A 23,229-nucleotide genomic window follows, 5' to 3' on the forward strand; every position below is an offset into this window, starting at 1 on the left:
TTATTATTATTATTATTATTATCAACAATCAATCATCAATTATCTACTATCATACCACACTGGTAACGCCCAAATCCTTCCGATCTTGGAAGCTAAGCAGTGTTGGGCCAAGTCAGTACTCAAGTGGGAGACTCTTGAGGAATACCTGGTTTAGTAGAAAATTTTGGGCAGCCAGGCTCAGTGTCTAACACCGACAGCAGATTCATCTTTCCTTATTTCAATCTGTTCTCTATCTGTATCCTATAGCCAGGTGTAATCAATACAGCCGTTCATATCATTACCATTGAGACGCTAAGTGTCTAGCTCGACGTTAGTAAATATATAGTTTAGGCAGCCAATTGAGACTTTATGGATTGACCATATATTTGAAAGATTGTAACCACCCAGACAGCTCTTGAACCATCATTTGACATTAACATCTATATTATCGGTTCCATTGTTTTTATGTATTCTATCCCTTTTTTTTTCATTTGCATATTTAACTACTATGTGTTTTACGTTTATCAACAATAAATATAGAATTTTAATCTATTCCTTTGATACTTTCATAAATATACAAGAGTGCACCCACAAAAGAGTCTTCTTTCTCTCCCTTTGTCCAATATGTTCTGCTACTGACTCTGGGTGCACCGCCAAATTGAGATCGATTAGAAATAATATTTTCTTTCCTTCATCAGTGTATTTTGGTAAATAAACTATCTGTTGTTTAAATCTATTTATCAACTGTGCGGTATAACCCCCATACATGACTCTATTCACCAAACTTCCCAGATTAATAACACCACCCACTTGCCATAATGTTAATGGATATGCTGCTAACCCACTTTGAAAATCAGGGTTGCCTAAAAGTGGTAAAAATAGATATTTGTGTGCATTTACACCAACTTTATGTCTGACTACATGCCATATAGTCTGCATTTTATTTGTAATCCTTTATTTTGCTTTCCAGGTTTTTACGGTGCTGTGCTATAGTTATTAATATTAGATTAACCTATTGTCTTGGAATTTTAGTAGTTCAAGCAAAACTATAAATCCTTATTATCTTCACAATATGTTTATGGCATTTCTTGCTGTCATTGTACAGATAGTCCATCAATGGTGACAATTCCAGTGCATTTAGTCAACCATCCAAGAGATTTGTTTTCTATTTCTTTCTTTCTGAGACGCTCGCCATGCTCTTGTAATTTTTATAACCTTTATTTTTCTTATCCAATGATTATAAAATGCCATTATTTTATGGAGCGCTATTTCTGGGGAATTTATGCACTCCTTGCAACTGAAACATGAAATGCACGTTGTTTTGTATGACGCCAGTTATTACAAATATCTGTAAATGTTACAGCCTCAAACTAGCCTTTTACCTCTTGGTCACAACTGTACTAATATATAGCTAACTCCAGGGCTGCCATCAGAAATTGTGAGGCCCGGGACGGACAAAATAGCCAGGGCCCCACAAAACTCTCCCCCCCTGGTATGAGGAGAAGTTGAATGTATGTCACATTGTTTATAACCTGGCTGTAGCAGAGCTGCAGAATATGTTTGCACTTTAGCAATAAATAATAATCAGGATAACATGAAAACATATCAATAACAGATCTGGTGTATGCCTGCATAAGAATGCCTCTGTCTGGGGTATAAGCATTAAGTGAATTCTCATGGACGATATCCAGGGTGCCCATGCATGCAATACATACAAACAAGACTTCTTAGTAATTAAAATATTATCCAGCTGCTAAACACCACCAGAATTCCAAGAATAACGTTGGATGAAAACTCCTTATCTCATTATCATTTTTACTTGTGTTATCCCTGAGACAAGCAGTAGAAGGAGCTGAAGGGAGCCCAATGTGCAAGCAGCCCCTAGGTAGCACAGTGCACTTTTCTCCCCATACCCATCTGGTTGCAGTGCCGGGCACCGGTGCACAAGGCATGGCAGGGAGCGCACCGAGCAGCTTGCTTCCTCCTCTCCCTTAGCGGCCGCTGTGGGACACTCACAGTTCACAATGGGAGCAGGGGGAGAGGAGACATGGCTGGGAGAAGAGCAGGCGGGAACCGGGGAAGCGGGAAGAGCGTCAGCGTGGTCATGTGCAGAAAGAGGGAGGAGGCTGCTGCTCACTGTGTGTTGCTGCAATGCTCGGCCCTCCTCCTCCATAACCACAGTTAGAGTGGTAAGCGCCGCACAGGAATTGGAAGTAGGAGCCAGCGGCGGGGCCCCTATGTCTGTCTGGGCCCGGGACTGGAGTCCCCGTAGACCCCCCTTGTTGGCGGCCCTGGATAACTCTATTTGAAAGACTGCAGGGAATCCTGTAAAATTATTTTTGTATCATCACCTATAGTGCCTCGTAGTTTAGGTCTTGTCTAATTGTGCTTTTTTAACATGCAATAGTTTTGTGAATTTTACAAAATATGTTTTTATAATGGATGAACGTGGTTTTAACATCCTCTTATATGGAGGCAGAAAAAAAACAACCAAACAGCCCACCCTCTCCAAGAAAATATATAGTATATTATGCATCTAAGATGCAACATTTCTGATAAATGCACCATATGGCCATGGCTGGATTAAAGGAGGGGCGACAGTGGCAGTCGTCCTGGGGCCCCCACACATTCTCCCCTGAATCGGGCACCACTGGCACTGCTGGGAATGTGTGATGTACAGGAGCTGAGAGTGTGGCAGCGCCATTTTACTCTCAGCTCCTCCCTCAGTGGTTCTGGCAGTGAGTGTGGTTGGCTGGCATAGGTGGCTTTGTCTTGTGTGGCCGGACCACCCTACCACTTCCCCCTGGGTTACAGCAGCTTTGAGGTGCCTACGCCTGTCACCTGCAGCACATAGCTAGACCATACTTACCGACTTTATGGCTGCTCTCTCCGGGAATGAGCAGCCAGGTCAGCAGGGGGCAGGGCAGTGATGTGACGAGCAGAGGGGGGTGGGTCAGAGGTGGAATGGGGGCGGGATGGAGGTGGGGTGGGGGCATTGCTGATGTATTGCATAATTTAAGCCACGACCCCCGTGGTGTCAACAAGAATTGCGTCATTAACTGCCCGGACTGCCCACTTTACTCGCTAAGTGGGCGGCCGGGCAGGGAGGACCCCAGAAATCAGAAGAATTGACTGCTCTTCAGGGGGGCCGGAAGTGTCACCCGATTCTCGGGAGCCCCCCCGGCCATTCCGGAAGAGGAGGCAGTCTGGGGGTGTGGAGATGCAATCACATTATCATAACCCCGCCCACCATTTTACAATGCTTTTAATTTCTTGTACTATCATAAATACACTTATGTGAATTAACTTTTGATTTCTTGTACTGTCATAAATACATAACATACCTCCCAACTTTCTTCAGGCAGAAGAAGGGACACACGCATGTCGGAGCCACGCGCGCTCCCGGAAAGGGGCCGTGGCCTACAAAAGGGGGCGTAGCTCACGATTGCGGGTCCTGCAGCAAAGCCACGTCCCCTTTTCGTCAGTCATGCCCCCTCTCCTCCTGTCTCTGCTAAATAGATGCTGTGCGCATGCGCACAGCGTCTATTCACCGCAGCAGAGCAGCGAGTACAGATGCCCCCCCCCCCCACGGGACACTGCGGCCCGCGGGTGGGACAGCGGGACAGACCAAAAAAAACCGGGACTGTCCCGCGAAAAACGGGACTGTCCCGCGAAAATCGGGACATTTGGGAGGTATGCATAATATTGAAGCTTACATTAAAAATGTAGAATATACAGTAGAGAAACATTTGTAAAAGTTTAGCAGTATATTAAAACTAATGCTATCACTGAGATGATAAAGTACTTGCACATCTGACCTGTTGAATTCTCCAACAACATCACAATACAGAGATCACATTTTCAAGGCCTGTAGTAAGGTTGCTATGGTAATATTTCTGTACTACATCTCAGTGGGAGAACATAAATAACCATATTGTCAGAGTGACATGTCTACTGCAGAAGAATCCTTGGTTCATCATTTGGCCAGACATTTCTCTGCTTTCTTAGTTATCAGTATTTATTATTTAACCCTTTAGCTGGTTACTGTTTTTTCAGCCGTGTGCCGAGGTCATTTGTTATCATTAGTGCTGGTCACATTCCGACATCAATATTACTGATTATTTACATATTACTCAAACAAATGATGTCCTTTTTTTTCTTCAGAAAACCTTGTCTTTTCAGAAAATACTATTACTTTATTTGTTTGCTTATTTTAACACATAAAATAAAATGTAACCACAGTAGCCAAAAATGTTTTTATTTTATTGAAATTTGAATAAACACCACAAAGAAATACTTTTTTTGTGTCAACATTAATCCACCTTTCCAAAATAGCAAACAGCAGGTTTCTATATGTAGATCTGCACTTGAAAATGATTATGGCCCCCATTCCGAGTTGATCGCTAGCTGCTTTCGGTCGCAGCGCTGCGATTAGGTGAAAAAGTGGCATTTCTGCACATGCGTACGGGCCGCAGTACGCACGCGCGAAGTACTTTCACACAAAACTATGCAGTTTTACACAAGGTCGAGCGATGCTTTTCTGTCGCTCTGCTGATCGGTGAGTGATTGACAGGAAGTGGGTGTTTCTGGATGATAACTGGCCGTTTTCAGGGAGTGTGCTAAAAAACGCAGGCGTGACAGGTGAAAACGCATGCGTGCCTGGGCAAACGGGGGAGTGGCTGGCCGACGCAGGGCGTGTTTATGACGTCAAAGCAGGAACTAAACTGATTGAAGTGATCGCAAGGTAGGAGTAGGTTTGGAGCTGCTCAGAAACTGCATGAAAATTTTTACGAGCAGTTCTGCTAACCTTTCGTTTGCACTTCTGCTAAGCTAAGATACACTCCCAGAGGGCGGCGGCCTAGTGTTTTCACTGCTGCTAAAAGCAGCTAGCGAGCGATCAACTCGGAATGAGGGCCTGAGTTCTTAAATGTTTTTAGCAAATTTCTCCCATCTCAATTTAAAGTATCACTATATCATGCGTCCCAACTTTTGAGTTACATAAGGAGGGACAGTAACGCAAAGGCACGTGCTCGAATTTGTGGGCGTGACCTCACGGTAAGGGGGTGTAGCCTTATGGTAAGGGGCGCAGCCTCGCGGCAAACGCCACGATCGCAAACCCCCCCCCCCTGTTTTTGTCACTGTGGGGGCATGGACAGCGGTCAGTGAGCTGCCAGCCATGGCCCCTGTCCCTCTCTGTCGGGGAATAGACACTGTGCACATGCAAATAGCATCTATTCACCGCTGCTCTGCTCAGAGCAGCGAGTGACGGGGGGGGGATCTCCCAACTGCCCCCGCCGAGAGACACTGCGACCCATGGGTGGGACAGCGGGACAGACCATGAAAAACGGGACTGTCCCGTCAAAATCAGTACAGTTGGGAGATATGACTATATTTCAGAATAATATGGTACCATTTTATTAATGACAAACCACCATGTTGAGTGAACCCCTTTTATTTATCTGACACTAGAGCCAGGACCGTTTCTAGGGCCGGGCAAGCTGTGCGATCGCACGGGGTGTTGTGGCCACTGTCTGCATCTGTATTACACGCGGACTAACCGTTTGCATGTAATACAGATAAAAATGTCCCAGCCAAAATGGCCAGGGAATGGACACAGGCGGACACAGATGCTCACAGTGCTACCTCAAAGTGCCGGCAAACACGCTGCGATGCCGATGACCAATAGAAGGGAGGGGAGATGTGGGCACCAACCCCTGACAACGAGCAGACACTTTAAAAGTAAGTAGCCTGTGCTGCTGTGTGCCATAATTTGCAAGGGGCATTAGTATTACTGTGTATATTTTGGTGTCAGGAGCATAATGTGTAAGGGGCATCACTGTTGTACGGCACATTATGGAGTCAGGGGCATAACTGTGGGACATAATGTGTAAGGGGCATTACTGTGTGGAGCTTATTATGGTGTCAGAGGCATAACTGTACGGCATAATGTGTTAGGGGCATTATTGTGTGGGCCATAAAATAGTATCAGGACAACAACTGGGGTGTAAGGCTGTTTTTTCCTGCAAGGCTATTCCCCTTTTATTAAGGCCACGGCCATTCATTTTTTTTTATTTTTTTTTTATTTTGCAAATTATATATTTTTTTACATTCATTTAAAGGGAGCGGGGCACTTTTTTCAAGTGCGCTCTGGGAGCCAGTTTGGCTAGAAATGGCCCTGACTATAGCAATATACTGAAAGAGAACCAGAGGCGGAGTTGTGCTAAACGTGCTGTAACTCACTGCAGATGCTGGTTTTCATTTTCTAAACTGAATTACAAAAATTAAAGTTAGAAACACATTTTAATGCATACACCTAAAATGTCATTCTTTAATAATATCTCCGCAGGCACCAAATATATTATCTATTACAGTACAACAATATATTTTGAAAAGTGTTTATTTTAATGTTTGCTGACCTTTAATATGATAAACGGCTAATCTGTGGGAGATGTAATCTTTTCAACATTTGAAAGACTTTGGGTCCTATACTTGAAACAAATAGATTACGCAGTTTATCCACATCCATAGTTCAACATTCCAATAAAGAATTTATTTAAACAAACAGAAGAATTTGCTTTTTGAGCGGCAAAACATGAGTAACCTAAGGTGCCTGAGTGTTCTCCAATTCAGCAAAATAGAACTGAGTATGACGTTATCTCCTGTTTTATGTTCTCTTTCACATCTTATGTATGGAAAACAAGCAGCCCTTTATTTAGTAGTCTGTGAGATGCAGACGTGGACGCAATTCTGCCTAGTTAGTCTGCATTATTCAGCAGCAATAATTTAAAAGGCAGAAACAGCCTTGTTTGGCCTTTTAAATTATTGTTGTTTTTAAAATACCGGTGAACTCATCAGAATCGTGCACATGTCTGCATCTCGCAGGCGGGATCCGTATGTTAGGTCAACACTACTAAGGTCGACAGTCAATAGGATTTGAGGAAATGAGAGGTCTGTGACACCTAATTTAGGTATGCCTCATTTCTCATGTAAAATATGTACTTTTTATGCCCATATCCCTGTACATTCAGTTTGTGTGTTTGTTCATTCTCCATAGCATGTCCCTGCTCAGCCTTAATATTGTAATATATGTACTTGTGTTATGTTATCTGTTACAGTCTAGGTAATGTATTCATGTTAGTCATAGTTTTCTATTGTTTACTTACACCACAATGGACACTCAAAGGTTGAGTCATACAGATGGAGCCATGCTTATTGTGTGATGCACAGGACTTTATGTTCACTTTCTGGAGAATCACCCTTTTACCAAATTGTGAGGAGGCAAACTGAGAAAAAAATCAAAGTAATTTTCTTAACCACTTGCCTGGCATGGTCGCATCAGATGCGACCATGCCTGCAAGTGCTTTATCTGACCTGGTCGCACAGGATGCGAACAGTCAGATAAACAGTGTTAGCAGTGGCAAGGAAGGGAAACTTCCCTCCACTGCTGCTGTCAGAGGGTCCGGAAGGTCCTTCTTCCACCCTGCATTCTCCCCCACTGATTGTCGTGCTGCTGATCACTGCTGATCGGTCAGCACGCAGGATCCCCCACCCAGTGGCTGCAGAGAATAGCAGCCGCTGGGGAGTGTAAATTAACCCCCCAAGCTCCCCCTGTGTACCTGGAGGCTGTCCCAGCTTTCAAAATGAAAGCTGCGATGGTCGTGATGTTCCGATGGTCGCAATGTTCCCGATTGATGTTTCCATGTTTGAAATAAAATATTGAAAAAAAAATCGAACATTTTTTTTAATTTTATTTTTAAACTAAAATCATTTTGGATAGGGTTAAATTCATGTTCTTCACCTAATTCACTCATAAAAACCCCAACAATTTCTGAGCGGTTTTGGGGGGGGGGGGGGAAATCATCAGTTAATATGGCACTCCAAAGAAACATTTGGACATAAATTCTCCATCCATGGCCTGATTGTGTTTTTTTGAATCCTGCTCTCTTAGGGGGGAATTTAATTAGCTAATTAACCCCTACCCGGGGGCTATCCGAATAGCCCCAAAGCGCTGTAGGCTGCAGCACTTAACAGGGATTTTTTCCATGTTTTTGTGGCCACGATCGCAGTAAAGCCCATTTTTTTTCTCGCTAAAATTGATCTTGCATAGTTAAATTCCCCCTTCGCAGGGCTGTCTTTTAGGATGGGCTCAATGTGCAGTTGCCAAGGGACCCAGGTGTATAAGGGCCCTAGGCTGATAGCTGAGGGTTCCATTTTTCCAGGGGTACATATATACTGTATATAGGCACCATTTCAGGTACCAAAGGGTGTGACATACATTATACATTTACAAGGGATCTCTTTTGTCTAAGGAAAAAAATATTTTATTTGGCCTACATACTGTAAGTACTGTACATTCTGTGAAATAAAATGTCAGTCAGCATGGGCTGTACTAGAAAGGGAATCTGCACCATAAACTTGTAATTGTATACTTAGTCAAGATAAATGCAGCAGGAATCATGGGCATGTTACCTTGACTTCCATTAAACATTATGACTGAAAAAGGGCAAGTTCATCATTTATATCATGCGAGCCACTCGAGTGCCATGTACTGTGGGAAGGTTCAGAGAGTAAAAAAAAAGAAGATTGAATATGTTGAAAATTATCTATGATGTGTAACACTAGTCCTCTACATGTCCCCAGGGCAAACTTATCAAACAGACAACAGGGTTCAGAATGACTCATTTGGAAATGGTGCCTATTTGTCATTGAGACAAAATGGAGCCACATGAGTAATTTTAGGATATTGCCAAGATGTTTCTCTTTGAAATAAAATATAGACTTCCACATAAAACAACACTGAAACCAGTGCACATTTATTTAAAAAAAATATATTTATTTTAAAAGTTAGTTTTCCATTTTTCACTCAGACCAGTGCCATACGTATGTATTTTTTAGGTCTTACATATAACATAGTGTAACAAAGCTAGCCTCCACCAACAGACAGGTGACAGATGATTTTAGTACAAGGTGGGGGGAGAATAAGCATTGCAATGGCTGCATTTTAATTAATAATATCATAGTGTGTCCTCCACTCTGACCTGTCTCCTCCTCTAGCCACACCTCAGTGGGATGCCATGCAAATCATCTGTGTATGCAAGCATGGAGAAAAGAATGGAGTGTTTTCTCCATATTCACTTGGTATGTTGGCAGCGGGATGGCGGGTAGCAGCGTCACTCCCTGCTGTGCTGTTCTCACTGATCTATGATGTACACAGTGGTGTAACCACCGTGGGTGCAGGGGATGCTGCTGCTATGCTAGAGAGACTGGGGATAAAATGGGGCAGATACAGTCAGAAGGAGTTGGGTGAAGTAATGGGACAGAGAGACAGGGAGAGTTGGGGGAGTCAAGACACAGGGATTGGGGATTGTATAGAGAGACAATCAGAGAACTGGGGGCAGGGTAGGACTGGTCAACGGATGTACAGGGGAAACCCCCCCGGTGGGTCCCACTGCTTGAAGGCCCAAAACCCTCCTCTAGGTGTCAGTAACTTGGTGGAGCAGGATCATGTATGAACTTAGGTGCTTGGTTTGCTTCTATGGAAGCTACTCCAAGATTAGCTCTTCTGCCAATAAAAGTGGGTGGTCCTGACTTACCCATATCCCCTATCCTTTCTAAAATGGCACTACTCTTTGTATGTATGGTTGGCCAACTCCCTCTGTGGTGTGTAGCCACACACCCTATGGTGGCAACCACACCCCTCAAGCTTTGGTCCCTACCACTGGTTTTTAATTTTTGATATAGAGCAACACTACTCATTCCACTGGGAGGAGACTTAGACGTCCAGCATGGTAGCAGCATTACAACAGGGGGGCAGGTATGTGTAGTTTCAGACTGGTGAGGCGGGGCTCCTAGGAAATCCCTGGTGTACCTTTGGACTTTTAGCTCCACCCTCTATGGTGGTGGGTAGGACTAGGCCAGCCGCCCTTGGCCTGCCACCTGCAATCTAGCCATGAATATATACTGGCAGCGCGTGGCCATGTGCCAGCAGCCACTGCATTTCAACTCTGAGGGCTCAGAGCCTCAGAATCAGATGCTCACACACAGGACTCACAAGCTGCAACCAGCAGGAGGAATGAACCCAGTATTATATCAAGCACCAAGCCCTGCAGAACACCAAGGCAGCATTTAAAATTTGAAAGAAAAGTAAGAAACCAGACCAGTGTTGGATTAAATTATTATACAACTTGGCTGCACAACTGCCTTGTATATAATGAGTGAATATCACATTTGCAGATGGTTGCCAGAGGGTGAACTGGTGTATAATGATGGGCTCTTAGAGCAGCAATGGGTAGGAGGTGGGGTGGTCTGTAATTATATCATGAGGTTAGTTAGGGCAGCAGTGGGCATAGAGTGGCAGCGGTTGGGTATGATATACTGGTGGTCCAGTTGCTATCGGTCAGAAGACCGAGTGCAGTGTCCTGATGGTGCGAATCCCGACAGGGGCTAGGTAAGTATACTTACCTTCCCCAATGTCCCCTAACCCTCCCTTTCCGCTGCCTAAACCTAATCATTTCCTCCCCATGTGATGTTAGTGTATTAGAATGCTTAATATTTGTAGACACTCCCTTACTAATCTGTGTAAGCCTGAATCTTCAGTGATGGTCCCTGGGACCAGGGGGATGCTGGGAAGTGGGTGGTCCAGTGTGCAGTGTGCCTGGAGTTGGTGATGGAATAAAAAGCACAGCAGTGAACTCACATGTCTCTGTGTCCTGATGACTTGGTTTTCAAACATATGAACAAAACAGCCCACAGCCTAACTCTTTCCCTCCCTGGTGGTGCTTAAACCTGTCCCCCCCTTCCTGCAGCCTAAACCTAACCCTCCCTCCACGGCAGCTTAACCCTAACCCTCCCTTTCCCGGAACCTGTCCCTAACCCTCCCACCATAACCTAAACCTACCCCCCCCCACCCCACAATCCCAACTGCTGGGATACTGACTGGATCTCCTAGGCATACCCATTCGGCAGATCATTGTTGAGAGAGAGGTCTCTCTAGAAGCTGGGGGATGGTGTTTTTCAAAATTTTGCTATGGGGCCCACAAACTTCTACCTACGCACCTGGCTGTACACATTAAAAAGCCTATCTGGTAAGCAATGGTAAATTAAGAAAGAAATGTTTGTACATTGTCTGTTTGACATTGATGAGTTTATTAATGTGTTTAAGTAGCAAACAACAATCTTTTAGTAAAACATACAATGATAGCTGATCATCTGACCCAATGAACAGTCTCTGAATCTGCTCTTACTGTATTCCATCTATATATATATATATATATATATATATATATAGGAAATCCCAATGAAGGGAGAGGCACTCTCCAAACCATGAAATAAGTCCAATTCTGGTACAACAATGTTTTAACAGAGTTTTTTTCAAGGAAAAGCAGAATTTTATGTGTCATATAGTTACCCAGACAACACATATTTGTTTTCTTCTGCTGTTTAAGGACTGCAAATATGGGATTTTTAAATTAGATGCTGAGACTTATGGTATAGTGCATAATTTGTCATTAAATATAATCACATCACATTACAATCAGCGTGAAAAAGAATGCATGTCTAGCAGGCAATCAGGAAAAATCAAAACCACTTGTATGTACATAATTCACTCACCATTTTAAGAATCAATCACACTATTATAATTATATGCAAGCTAGAAAGATTATAAGGTGTATATATGTCACTCTTTTCATATATATATATATATATATATATATATATGCACTTATGCCTGCACTCTCATCTACATCAATAACATCAGTGGGGTGCACTCAGTGGAAATACACTGAAGCGGTGAGTCCACAAGTATAGAGGAAATCCCAATGAAGGGAGAGGCACTCTCCAAACCATGAAATAAGTCCAATTCTGGTACAACAATGTTTTAATGTTTAATATAATAGCTCCAAATGTCGACGTTTCGATTCTTAATACAGAATCTTTCTCAAGACGAGCAATATATAGCAGCATCCAAAGTCACATATATACACTGTATAAAAAGAAAGAAAAAAGACAGACAAACAAAAACAAAAAACATCGGATGTTAAAAATAATAATGAACAATGCCTCACAGGCCCACAAGTGGACCAAGATGAATCACCCCCGGGTGCTCAATATAATCATATGCCTAAGAAATATATATCAGTGCATCAAAAGGCCACAGACCAACAGAGACAGAAGAGAACACAACACGCACATACCGGCATAAATATACACCCATGTGTACATGCATATAATACCAAACTAGTGTCACCACCATGTAGGTAAACGAGACAGATGACTCACTCAGTGTCTAATTCGTAGCCCATATGTAGAAAATAGACTGAAGTAGAACCTGAGTATACAGACAATATCAAATGAATATGTTCTAATGCAATAAACAAACTGTCCAATCTAATCAATAAATCCTTCAATAAACTTACAATAAATATAGAGGAATAGACATCCATCATAAAGTTTCATTCAGAAACAAAGCAGCATGAATGCGGTAAAGATATCCATCACAGGAGGTGTTAGATCCTCCAAACTAGCTGTAATAAGATGTATGTATCAGGATCACTAGAGATCACAATCAAAAATTAATGTACATCACCAATACTAGATCCAAAGTACTTACAGAGGTCCAAACGTCGGCAGAGGCACTCATGAGCATCAGGGCATGGCTGCATGAAGTTCCACTGCCCCGTGCTCCAATTATACTGTTAGAACAGGAAGTGATGTCAACGCATGTGTAACTCCAATAATCCAACCAAATCGTACTATAGCCGTCTTTCCATACTACTAAAGTGCAGCCACAGGCAGTATACATATGTGCCACACCGCTCCCATGTATACAGATATATAAATAACTACCGAAGGGATGTAATAATCAATGCATGAACGGAGGGCGGAAGTAGTATGCGTTCCAACCGCCGTGGGCGGAAGTTCATGCGTTCCACATGAACATTTCTGCCTACTAGAATAACAACAATGCTATTACTCAGAATCAGGAGGGGGCGGAATCAGTGTGCGTTCCAGCCCTGCCAGGGCGGAAACGCCTGCGTTCCACACTCGGCTATGATCAATATACGTCGCTCTGAAGGGAGCATCTCAAAAAGGATGAAGATAGAGAGATATTCAACACATACCACCAGTCCACAAGGGGCCCATGAGACTAAAGCAAGATACACAGTGAACATACAAATATTAACCATACATGTATAATCATAGAAATTATATACATATATAGAAATACAAATACATACACACAAAAAAAAGATACACAAAAAGGCATATACATATAAATATAAATAAATAGAGCATATTTATGTACACTGGGTGAAATTCATTATTGAGCTAAAATATAATCGCAACTATACATTCATGCAACTGAGTGTTTGTAGTATAGTAGTACACATTATGAAATTTATACAATCAACGGACTGCCCAAAGAGTGTCATTATACACACAAATGGGTATGTAACAAATACATGTTTATAAATTTTAGTTGCCAAACACAATAAATGTCTAGGATATTATAAGTCCCTAGAGAAAGATGTTAAGGGTATTGTGTTCATTCAGGCCACGGGGAGCAACAGTATCCAAAGTTGAAATCCAGTAGCTTTCACGCTGTTTAAGTAACAAAAGGCGATCCCCTCCTAAATCTAGTGGGGGAATCCAATCAATTAACATACATTTTAAGTTTGCAACTTGATGTCCATTCAGCATGTAGTGTCTTGCCACTGGTTTGTCTGATGTCCGTGTCTGAAGCGCAGCTCTGATAGTGGTTCTGTGATTCGCCATTCTGTCTCGGAAACATCGTGAGGTTAACCTCACGTAATACAATCCACACGGACATGTAAGCAAATATATGACATACTCCATTTTGCAATGGAGATGATATTTGATCTTAATGTGCTTGCCAGAGTGCGGATGGGGAAAGGATTTCCCAACTAACATCGATCTACAAGTGGTACAGCCTCCACAGGAATAACTGCCCGGTTTAATACTCATGATCTGTGTAAGATTAGAACGTTCTTCTGGTACCATGGTAGGGCGCATCAATAACTGTTTAAGATTTGCTCCTCTACTATATGCCATCATCGGTGGTGACATACGCGTAAAGGGCAATGAAGAATCTGAAGTAAGAATCGGCCAGTGTTTCTTTAAAGTATGTTGTGTATAGTGAGAATGCTGATCAAATTTAGTAGAGAATATCATTCTTTGTTCAACAGGAGGTTTGGTGCGACTCGTCCCCTGGTAAATATTACGGGCTTTTCGTAAACATTTCGACAGGATTTTTGGTCGATACCCTCGGTCGCGGAATCTAGATGTCAATTCAGAAAGATGTTGTTCTCTAACAAGTGAATCTGTATCAATACGCATGACCCTCAGGTATTGTGAGACCGGTAAATTATCCTTGAGGCTTGGCGGATGAAAACTGCTAGCCAAAAGCGTGGTGTTACGGTCAGTAGGTTTCCTGTATAGGGATGTAGTGACCTGACCATTCGTAATACAAACTGTTACATCAAGGAAATTCACACTTTCAGATGACACATCGAATGTGAATTTAATCGGAGTATTAAGCGAGTTGATTTTCTGAACCATGTTAACGAAAGCTTCCTTGGTGCCACTCCATACCAAAAAGACATCGTCTATAAAACGCTTGTAAAAAAGGATTTGACCACCAAATTCCGGTAGAATATATGTATTTTCAAAGCGTGTCATGTACAGGTTGGCATAGGCCGGCGCCAGGTTGGACCCCATGGCTGTCCCGGACTGCTGTATATAATATGCTTCCTTGTATTTAAAATGATTTTGACTTAGTACCAAATGCACAAGTTCTAAAGTATACTCGGTGGGCATCACTGGACTGGGATCTACTGATAATATTTCTCTGAGGGTGGCAATGCCATCGATATGCGGAATAACCGTGTACAATGACTGTACATCCATTGTTGCTAACAGCGGGAAATTCTCTAGGCCTGTGCATTGGTTTAATTGATGTAAAAAATCACCTGTATCACGAATGTAACTGGAGCTTTTCGCGACATATGGTTGGAGAATATAATCTACCAATTTAGCAAGCGGCGGTAATAATGATCCCTCGGCCGCAATGATGGGCCTGCCTGGAGGTCTAACCAGGGATTTATGCACTTTCGGGAGTGTATAGATAATAGGACATTTAGGGTTGTCCACCGTAAGAAATTCAAAAAGTGCCTGGTCTATCCACGCGTGGCAGGGCTGGAACGCACACTGATTCCGCCCCCTCCTGATTCTGAGTAATAGCATTGTTGTTATTCTAGTAGGCGGAAATGTTCATGTGGAACGCATGAACTTCCGCCCACGGCGGTTGGAACGCATACTACTTCCGCCCTCCGTTCATGCATTGATTATTACATCCCTTCGGTAGTTATTTATATATCTGTATACATGGGAGCGGTGTGGCTGCACTTTAGTAGTATGGAAAGTCGGCTATAGTACGATTTGGTTGGATTATTGGAGTTACACATGCGTTGACATCACTTCCTGTTCTAACAGTATAATTGGAGCACGGGGCAGTGGAACTTTATGCAGCCATGCCCTGATGCTCATGAGTGCCTCTGCCGACGTTTGGACCTCTGTAAGTACTTTGGATCTAGTATTGGTGATGTACATTAATTTTTGATTGTGATCTCTAGTGATCCTGATACATTCATCTTATTACAGCTAGTTTGGAGGATCTAACACCTCCTGTGATGGATATCTTTACCGCATTCATGCTGCTTTGTTTCTGAATGAAACTTTATGATGGATGTCTATTCCTCTATATTTATTGTAAGTTTATTGAAGGATTTATTGATTAGATTGGACAGTTTGTTTATTGCATTAGAACATATTCATTTGATATTGTCTGTATACTCAGGTTCTACTTCAGTCTATTTTCTACATATGGGCTACGAATTATACACTGAGTGAGTCATCTGTCTCGTTTACCTACATGGTGGTGACACTAGTTTGGTATTATATGCATGTACACATGGGTGTATATTTATGCCGGTATGTGCGTGTTGTGTTCTCTTCTGTCTCTGTTGGTCTGTGGCCTTTTGATGCACTGATATATATTTCTTAGGCATATGATTATATTGAGCACCCGGGGGTGATTCATCTTGGTCCACTTGTGGGCCTGTGAAGCATTGTTCATTATTATTTTTAACATCCGATGTTTTTTGTTTTTGTTTGTCTGTCTTTTTTCTTTCTTTTTATACAGTGTATATATGTGACTTTGGATGCTGCTATATATTGCTCGTCTTGAGAAAGATTCTGTATTAAGAATCGAAACGTCGACATTTGGAGCTATTATATTGAACATTAAAACATTGTTGTACCAGAATTGGACTTATTTCATGGTTTGGAGAGTGCCTCTCCCTTCATTGGGATTTCCTCTATACTTGTGGACTCACCGCTTCAGTGTATTTCCACTGAGTGCACCCCACTGATGTTATTGATGTAGATGAGAGTGCAGGCATAAGTGCATATATATATATATATATATATATATATATATATATATATATATATGAAAAGAGTGACATATATACACACCTTATAATCTTTCTAGCTTGCATATAATTATAATAGTGTGATTGATTCTTAAAATGGTGAGTGAATTATGTACATACAAGTGGTTTTGATTTTTCCTGATTGCCTGCTAGACATGCATTCTTTTTCACGCTGATTGTAATGTGATGTGATTATATTTAATGACAAATTATGCACTATACCATAAGTCTCAGCATCTAATTTAAAAATCCCATATTTGCAGTCCTTAAACAGCAGAAGAGAACAAATATGTGTTGTCTGGGTAACCATATGACACATAAAATTCTGCTTTTCCTTGAAAAAACTCTGTTTTTGTCATTTCTTTTTTCCTAGTGTTACTCTCAAAAAATGACAGCCACACTTCTAAAACTTACTGTACCGCGTTTTTATGTGAATCAGCAGCTTTGTGTTTTACTTCTCTGAGCACAGAATCATAGAACTAAAGATTAAAAAATGTTTATATTTCTTTTAACTCAATTCTGTATTAAATATGGATCTATTATATGTTAAGTACACACTTATGGTTAAATGAATCTACTATATACTGTATTGATAAAAATATGGTCTGACATGAAATACTTGTCTAGACTAGGACCTGATTCACAGGAAGACACAATACCGATAGGGATCCGGATGATAGGTCGACAGTCAATAGGTCTACATATGTATGGTCGACATGTTCAAATACTCAACATGGCAATAGTCAAAACATCATATGGTCGACGTAAGTTTTCGTGAATAGTTTTGCCATTTTTAGGACTTTTTCATACTTTACCAACCACGTGGACTACAATTCAGAACAGTAAGCTTTGCCCGAAGTATGGTGAGGGAAGCCAACTATGCAAGGGGACGTGGTACACTAATTGGGGCTGTCCATGTGCTCGAATCTACAAATTGTCACCAAAAACACATAAAAAATTAAAGTCAATCTTTTCATGTGTCAACAATTTCTGTGTCGATCTTTAGCTTGTGTCATCCTTTTTCACATGTCGGCCTTGTGCATGTTGACCTTTTGGGGTCAGCATAGACATAGACACTGTCGACCTACTATACCATACCCATGCTGAGATTTCTGCAGTTGAACGATTATTTGTTACTGTGCAGTTGCAGAAAGTCCTGAAAACCTCTGCAGCGCATGCATTCCCATGAGTGTATGCAGACTGCTGCGTACAGAGTCACTGGCAACAGAACCGGTGGTGCAAGTAGGATGTCCTCAGAAGCACTGATACAATGCAGCAAATGAGTGTAGACAGAATATGTTGCCCATAGACTGCATACTTGCCGATATTCTGGCATCCAGCTTGGCATTGTGTGTGTGTGTGTGCGTGTGTGTGTGTGTATGGGGAGGGGGGGGGGGGGGGGCTGGTGCAGCATACTGGAGCCGTGGTGTGGCATAATGGGGGAATGGCAGAGGGAGTGATGCATGGTAAGGGCAGAGCGGAGGCATGTCTGCAAAACTGCATCAATGCGGACCCGCCCCTGCTGCTCCATGCCGAGAATTCAGGCATGTGGAACATTCGCCGCAAATCGCGTAATCACCTGCCTGGCTGTGCTGGGGTGTAGGCAGGTGGTGGCTGGCAGGGAGACTTTCCCACTCTTCTGGGGGGGCAGGTGTGCCACCCGATTTACGGAAACCTCTCGGCCATTTCGGGAGAGTAGGCAAGTATGCAACAAATTGAGTGAAAGAAATTTGAGTCCGCAATCCTCCTTTGATGCATTCATTTGCTGCATTGTGTTGCTGCTCCTGGAGATGAACAATTTATGTGGTGCCAAGACTGAAGATCGATTAGTTGGTACTGGAGGGACTCTACTGTAATGGGAGGTGGCGCACAGCTGCACGCGTTCCATTAGCAAGACTTTTTCGACCACTTATGCACTTTATAAGTTCTAACTGTGATCGTTTACCAATTCCAGGAAAAGGCACTTTCTTTCAGAGGCTAACTAAGTATCAACTTCAGTTAATATTTATATGCCCATTGATATATATGTTTGCACCATAAAAGATTAATACTGGTGCACACACAGATTTTGCACCTTCAGTGGACATTATTAGAATGTGATTTTATTATATTTCATGTGCTTTATTTATTTGATAATTTGTGTGAATTTGATTTAGGTGTAGTTTGATGTCCTATAAATATTATTATATGTAAAAACAAATGTGTGGCATACTGTATCTGAGTGACCATAGTTCTGTTTCTTGAGGGTAGAGTCCAGGTTCATAACCTTTATGTTATTACATAAAATAAAGCTGATTGATTAAATAAATGCAATATATTAAGGGATAATAATATTATGTTTATCGCACAAACATAATATTGTTGTCCTCTTATACTGTGTATAAATGTAACCAATGTATAGCCTCTAGCCATAATACATTAAAGACAAAGGGGGACATTTACTAAGCAGTGATAAGAGCGGAGAAGTGAGCCAGTGGAGAAGTTTCCCATGGCAACCAATCACCATTGAAGTAACATCTATACTTTGCATACTATAAAATTATACAGAGCTGCTGATTGGTTGCCATGGGCAACTTCTCCACAGGCTCACTTCTCTGCTCTTATCACTGCTTAGTAAATGTCCCCCTTAGTGGTAAATTTACTAAGGTGGGAGTTTTTTAGAACTGGTGATGTTGGCCATAACAACCAATCGGATTATATTATCTTCTAGAAACAGCTAGATAAATGTTGAGTAGAATCTGATTGGTTGCTATGAGCAACATCACTCTACATCAGTTCTAAAAAAAACTTCTACCTTAGTAAATTTACCCCTTACGGTTTATTTTAACAAAAGATCACCTTTCTCTAGTAGTTTTGCATGTAGTACATATATATATATATATTGCCCAAGGAGAAATGCAGTAATTTACTTTTTCCACTGGTCAGCTGTGCATTTGATCTGCCATCACACTATCTGTCTCTGGTCTGTGTCACCATGTAACAAATTTGCTGCCTTGTTCCTTTGATCGCAGTGACGGACTACCTGGTTGATTGCATGGACACTGTGCACAGTAATAAAAATATATCAAGTGACCATAACCTTATAACAGTAGCATGCAGTTTTGCACTGAGTCTTCCTATAAAAGGAGAAATGGCAGTCAGTGTTAGTGATTCCTGACTCCTACACAGCTCTATCATCTAAGTTAGATATATACATTAAAGACAAGAACAAAACCGTGGTGGTGATACTGTATGTCTTTCAATTATCAACACGTCAAAATGTCTTTGTTTACTCATATAATTATAACAGAAGTTTCTATATCATTTAAGCAATCAAAATTCAGCTTACTTTACTACATAGGGGAGTATTCAATTGTAGTCGGAACAGCCGTCTTGTCGGAAAGACATCAGTTTCCGACTTTTTAGGTTGGAAACTGTTCCGACCTATTCAATTTGGCTGCCGTTTTTCCAACAAGTCGGCAATTCCGACTTGTCGGAAAACAGGTGGATCAGCGGAATAGCCACAGATCCACGTGTTTTGTCTGAAACACGGCCAAATCCGACAGGTTTTAGCCCCGTTTCCAACAATGTCAATCTGACTTTTACAAAAGTAGGATTGGCATTGTCAGGACCGCAAAATCCTGTCGGATTTGTCCACTAATTGAATACTCAAATGTCGGATCCGACATCAATTGAATATACCCCAAAGTGGTCTATTAATTAAGACCCTAGTGAAACTAAGATTTTCAGCAATAAAATATCTTTGTTTGGGTCAGTCTAACAAATGAAAATCAGCATTGCTTAGCATAAAGCACATTCTCTCCCTGCTTTGGCCCTGCTGGCGTATCTATAATGGGCGCAGGGTGTGCTGTGCACATGAGCCCCCGGGATCGAAGGGTGCCCACACGCACAACCTGCACTAATTTTTTCAATACCTACTCTTTGGAGTCTCACGTCAGCAGCAGAGCTGCAGAAACTACTGGGAAAATGGTGTAGCGGTCATTTTCCCGTTTTTTGCGCATGCGTAGTAGGAAATCAGCTGCAACTGCAATTTCTCATAGAACTGGGAATGGGCACTAGACTCTGAGATATCTCTAGGGTCTCCTAGTGACCCTAGTGTCCAGAGTCTATTGCTCTGCTGGCTTGAGTGGAGGGGGGCCGGACAGAGACTGCACATGGCCCCCCTCCTCTCTTGATGTGCCCCTGCTTGTACCGCAGATATTTATGATAAATGTAAAACATCACAGAAGTCCCCCAGTGAAGGCTATCATCTGCTATAGTATTTGTCAGCTGAAGGGCATTGATAAATTGACAGAACCCCTAAATCCTGCAAAAACACCTCTTCTGGCAGTTTTTTTGGGGGTTTTCTACCTTTTATAATTATAAAAGGTAGACACCTAATTCTGTAAATCTATGAGTAGACACCTAATTCTGTAAATCTAGGCACATTATAAGTCTGAATGCTAGGAATACCATGAGACCAAAGTGCACTCTAATGTGGCAGGGATATAACTTTCATTTATGTTTACTACCGAATAGAGCATCTTCAAAGAGTTTTTACAGTTTGGTTGTTACTATTAGGGTGGGAACTGTAAATGTGGTTTGATGGGGAAATGTATAACTATTTTGGCAGCCATGTTTACTGCAGGAATAACCATCGCAGCACAGAATATATGTGATTTTAATATGCTTTAATTTCATACTGAAAATTCATAACTATTCCTTGAAATGATGTCTATATGATGACTATGGCCCTCATTCCGAGTTGTTCGCTCGCTAGCTGCTTTTAGCAGCATTGCACACGCTAAGCCGCCGCCTACTGGGAGTGAATCTTAGCTTAGCAGAATTGCGAACGAAAGATTCGCATAATTGCGAATAGAAATTTCTTTGCAGTTTCTGAGTAACTCGGGACTTACTCTGCCACTGCGATCAGTTCAGTCAGTTTCGTTCCTGGTTTGACGTCACAAACACACCCAGCGTTCACCCAGACACTCCCCCGTTTCTCCAGCCACTCCCGCGTTTTCCCCAGAAACTGCAGCTTTTTTCCGCACACACCCATAAAACGAACAGTTTCCGCCCAGAAACACCCACTTCCTGTCAATCACACTCTGATCACCAGAACGATGAAAAATCCTCGTTATGCCGTGAGTAAAATACCTAACTTTTGTGTAAAATAACTAAGCGCATGCGCTCTGCGAACCTTGCGCATGCGCAGTAAGCGACCAATCGCAATATAGCGAAACTCGGCAACGAGCGAACAACTCGGAATGAGGGCCTATATGCAGCCTTTCTTGTAGATTTACTAAGATTATGAACAGACTGGAGCAACAATAGGATGGGTGGATTTCCAGCTCCTCCGCAGCATTCTGCAGGGGATCAGTATGAAATCCTGCTGGATGGGATCCTGGCGGTCGAAAAACCTGACACCGGAATCCTAACCAGAACAATCCCGACAGGGGTGGCGAGCGGAACGCAGCCCCTTGTGGGCTTGCTGCGCTCACTGCGCTGCGGGCACGATGCGACGCTACGCTCGGCACACTAATTTATTCTCCCTCTATGGGTGTCGTGGACACCCACGGAGGGAGAATATTTAGGGATTGCGCCGGTCGGGATTCCGGTGTCAGTATTTCGACCGCCGGGATTCCGTCCGGTGGGATCTTGACCGCATCCCTTCTGCAGAATTGATCATCTCTTGTGGTAGTAGAAAACAAGATGGGCGGATGTATCGAAGTCCGGTGTTCGGTGGCTGTGCGGGATGCCATCCTAACTTGGACGTTCTTTTAAAGAGGCATGTCACGATCCGGGTAACTAAACATACTTACTTACCATCCAAGTGCCTTCTGAGACTATCCCTGCACTCCAAGCAGGGATTCCATCTGCGCTGTCTGCATGCAGTGCACTGCACAGCATCTTCACGGTCTTTCCTCAGTGATCCCAACGACGCTGACATGACAGCTATCCAGTATGGCCCTCCTGTCCTAGCGGATGGCGTCTCCTGCTCTCCGCGGCCTCTGCCCCCGCCGCTTACTACAAGCTTCCATATGCTGTTCCCTCCAGAGCCAAACATGGGAGCAGCCATGTTTGCGTTAATCACATTACTCTCCACAGCCAATCCGCTGTACATAGAATCCTTTCTGATTGCTCAGCCAATCCCTGCTTCCCAGCAGGTATAAATATCCTGTACCAAGGCTTCCTGTTGTCAGTGCTATGGTTGTCTAACCAGGTGTTAAATGTCTCTACATTCTGTGGTTGTTCCTGCTTGCTGTCTCCAGGTTCCAGCTCCTGTGACCTTGCTCCACTTAAAGAGACCTGTACCAGTTTCCATCCTGCGGTGTTTCCACGTTGCCTCCTGTTATCAGCAGTGTTCCTTCACCGTCTCCAGTTCTCAGCGGTGTTCCTACGCAGTTTCCAGTCACTAGTGGTGTTCCTACGTTGTTTCCAGTTACCAGCGGTGTTCCTACATCGCCTTCAGATCACCATCGGTGTCACAACATCGAACTCTGTCATCATCGGTGTCTCAGCATCGAACCACTGTAATCCCCATCTGTGCCAGTTCCCCCAGCATCCTCGGCAGTCCTCCAGCTCTCAGCCTACCTCGGTGCTCTGCTATCGACTCCAGCTTCCAGTGTGTCATCCTCTGGTCAGTATCAGTTCATCTCGTCAGTACAGTAGTTAGCTGTTAACATCTGTGGACAATACCATCTCAGTGTCATCCAAGACTGTGCCATATTGATATCGTACTACGCCAAACAGCATA

At 42.7% G+C, this 23,229-nt stretch overlaps 1 protein-coding gene and 1 pseudogene across 4 annotated transcripts in view; both read left to right on the plus strand.

Annotated features, from left to right (window-relative positions):
* Nucleotides 1-23,229, plus strand: part of CCSER1 (coiled-coil serine rich protein 1) — a 1,413,620-nt gene that overhangs the window by 639,249 nt on the left and 751,142 nt on the right. The gene's annotated exons all lie outside the window — the stretch shown is intronic.
* Nucleotides 42-160, plus strand: LOC134947489 (5S ribosomal RNA; annotated as a pseudogene).

The sequence above is a fragment of the Pseudophryne corroboree genome, chromosome 1 (assembly GCF_028390025.1).
Source record: "Pseudophryne corroboree isolate aPseCor3 chromosome 1, aPseCor3.hap2, whole genome shotgun sequence".
NCBI lineage: Eukaryota > Metazoa > Chordata > Amphibia > Anura > Myobatrachidae > Pseudophryne > Pseudophryne corroboree.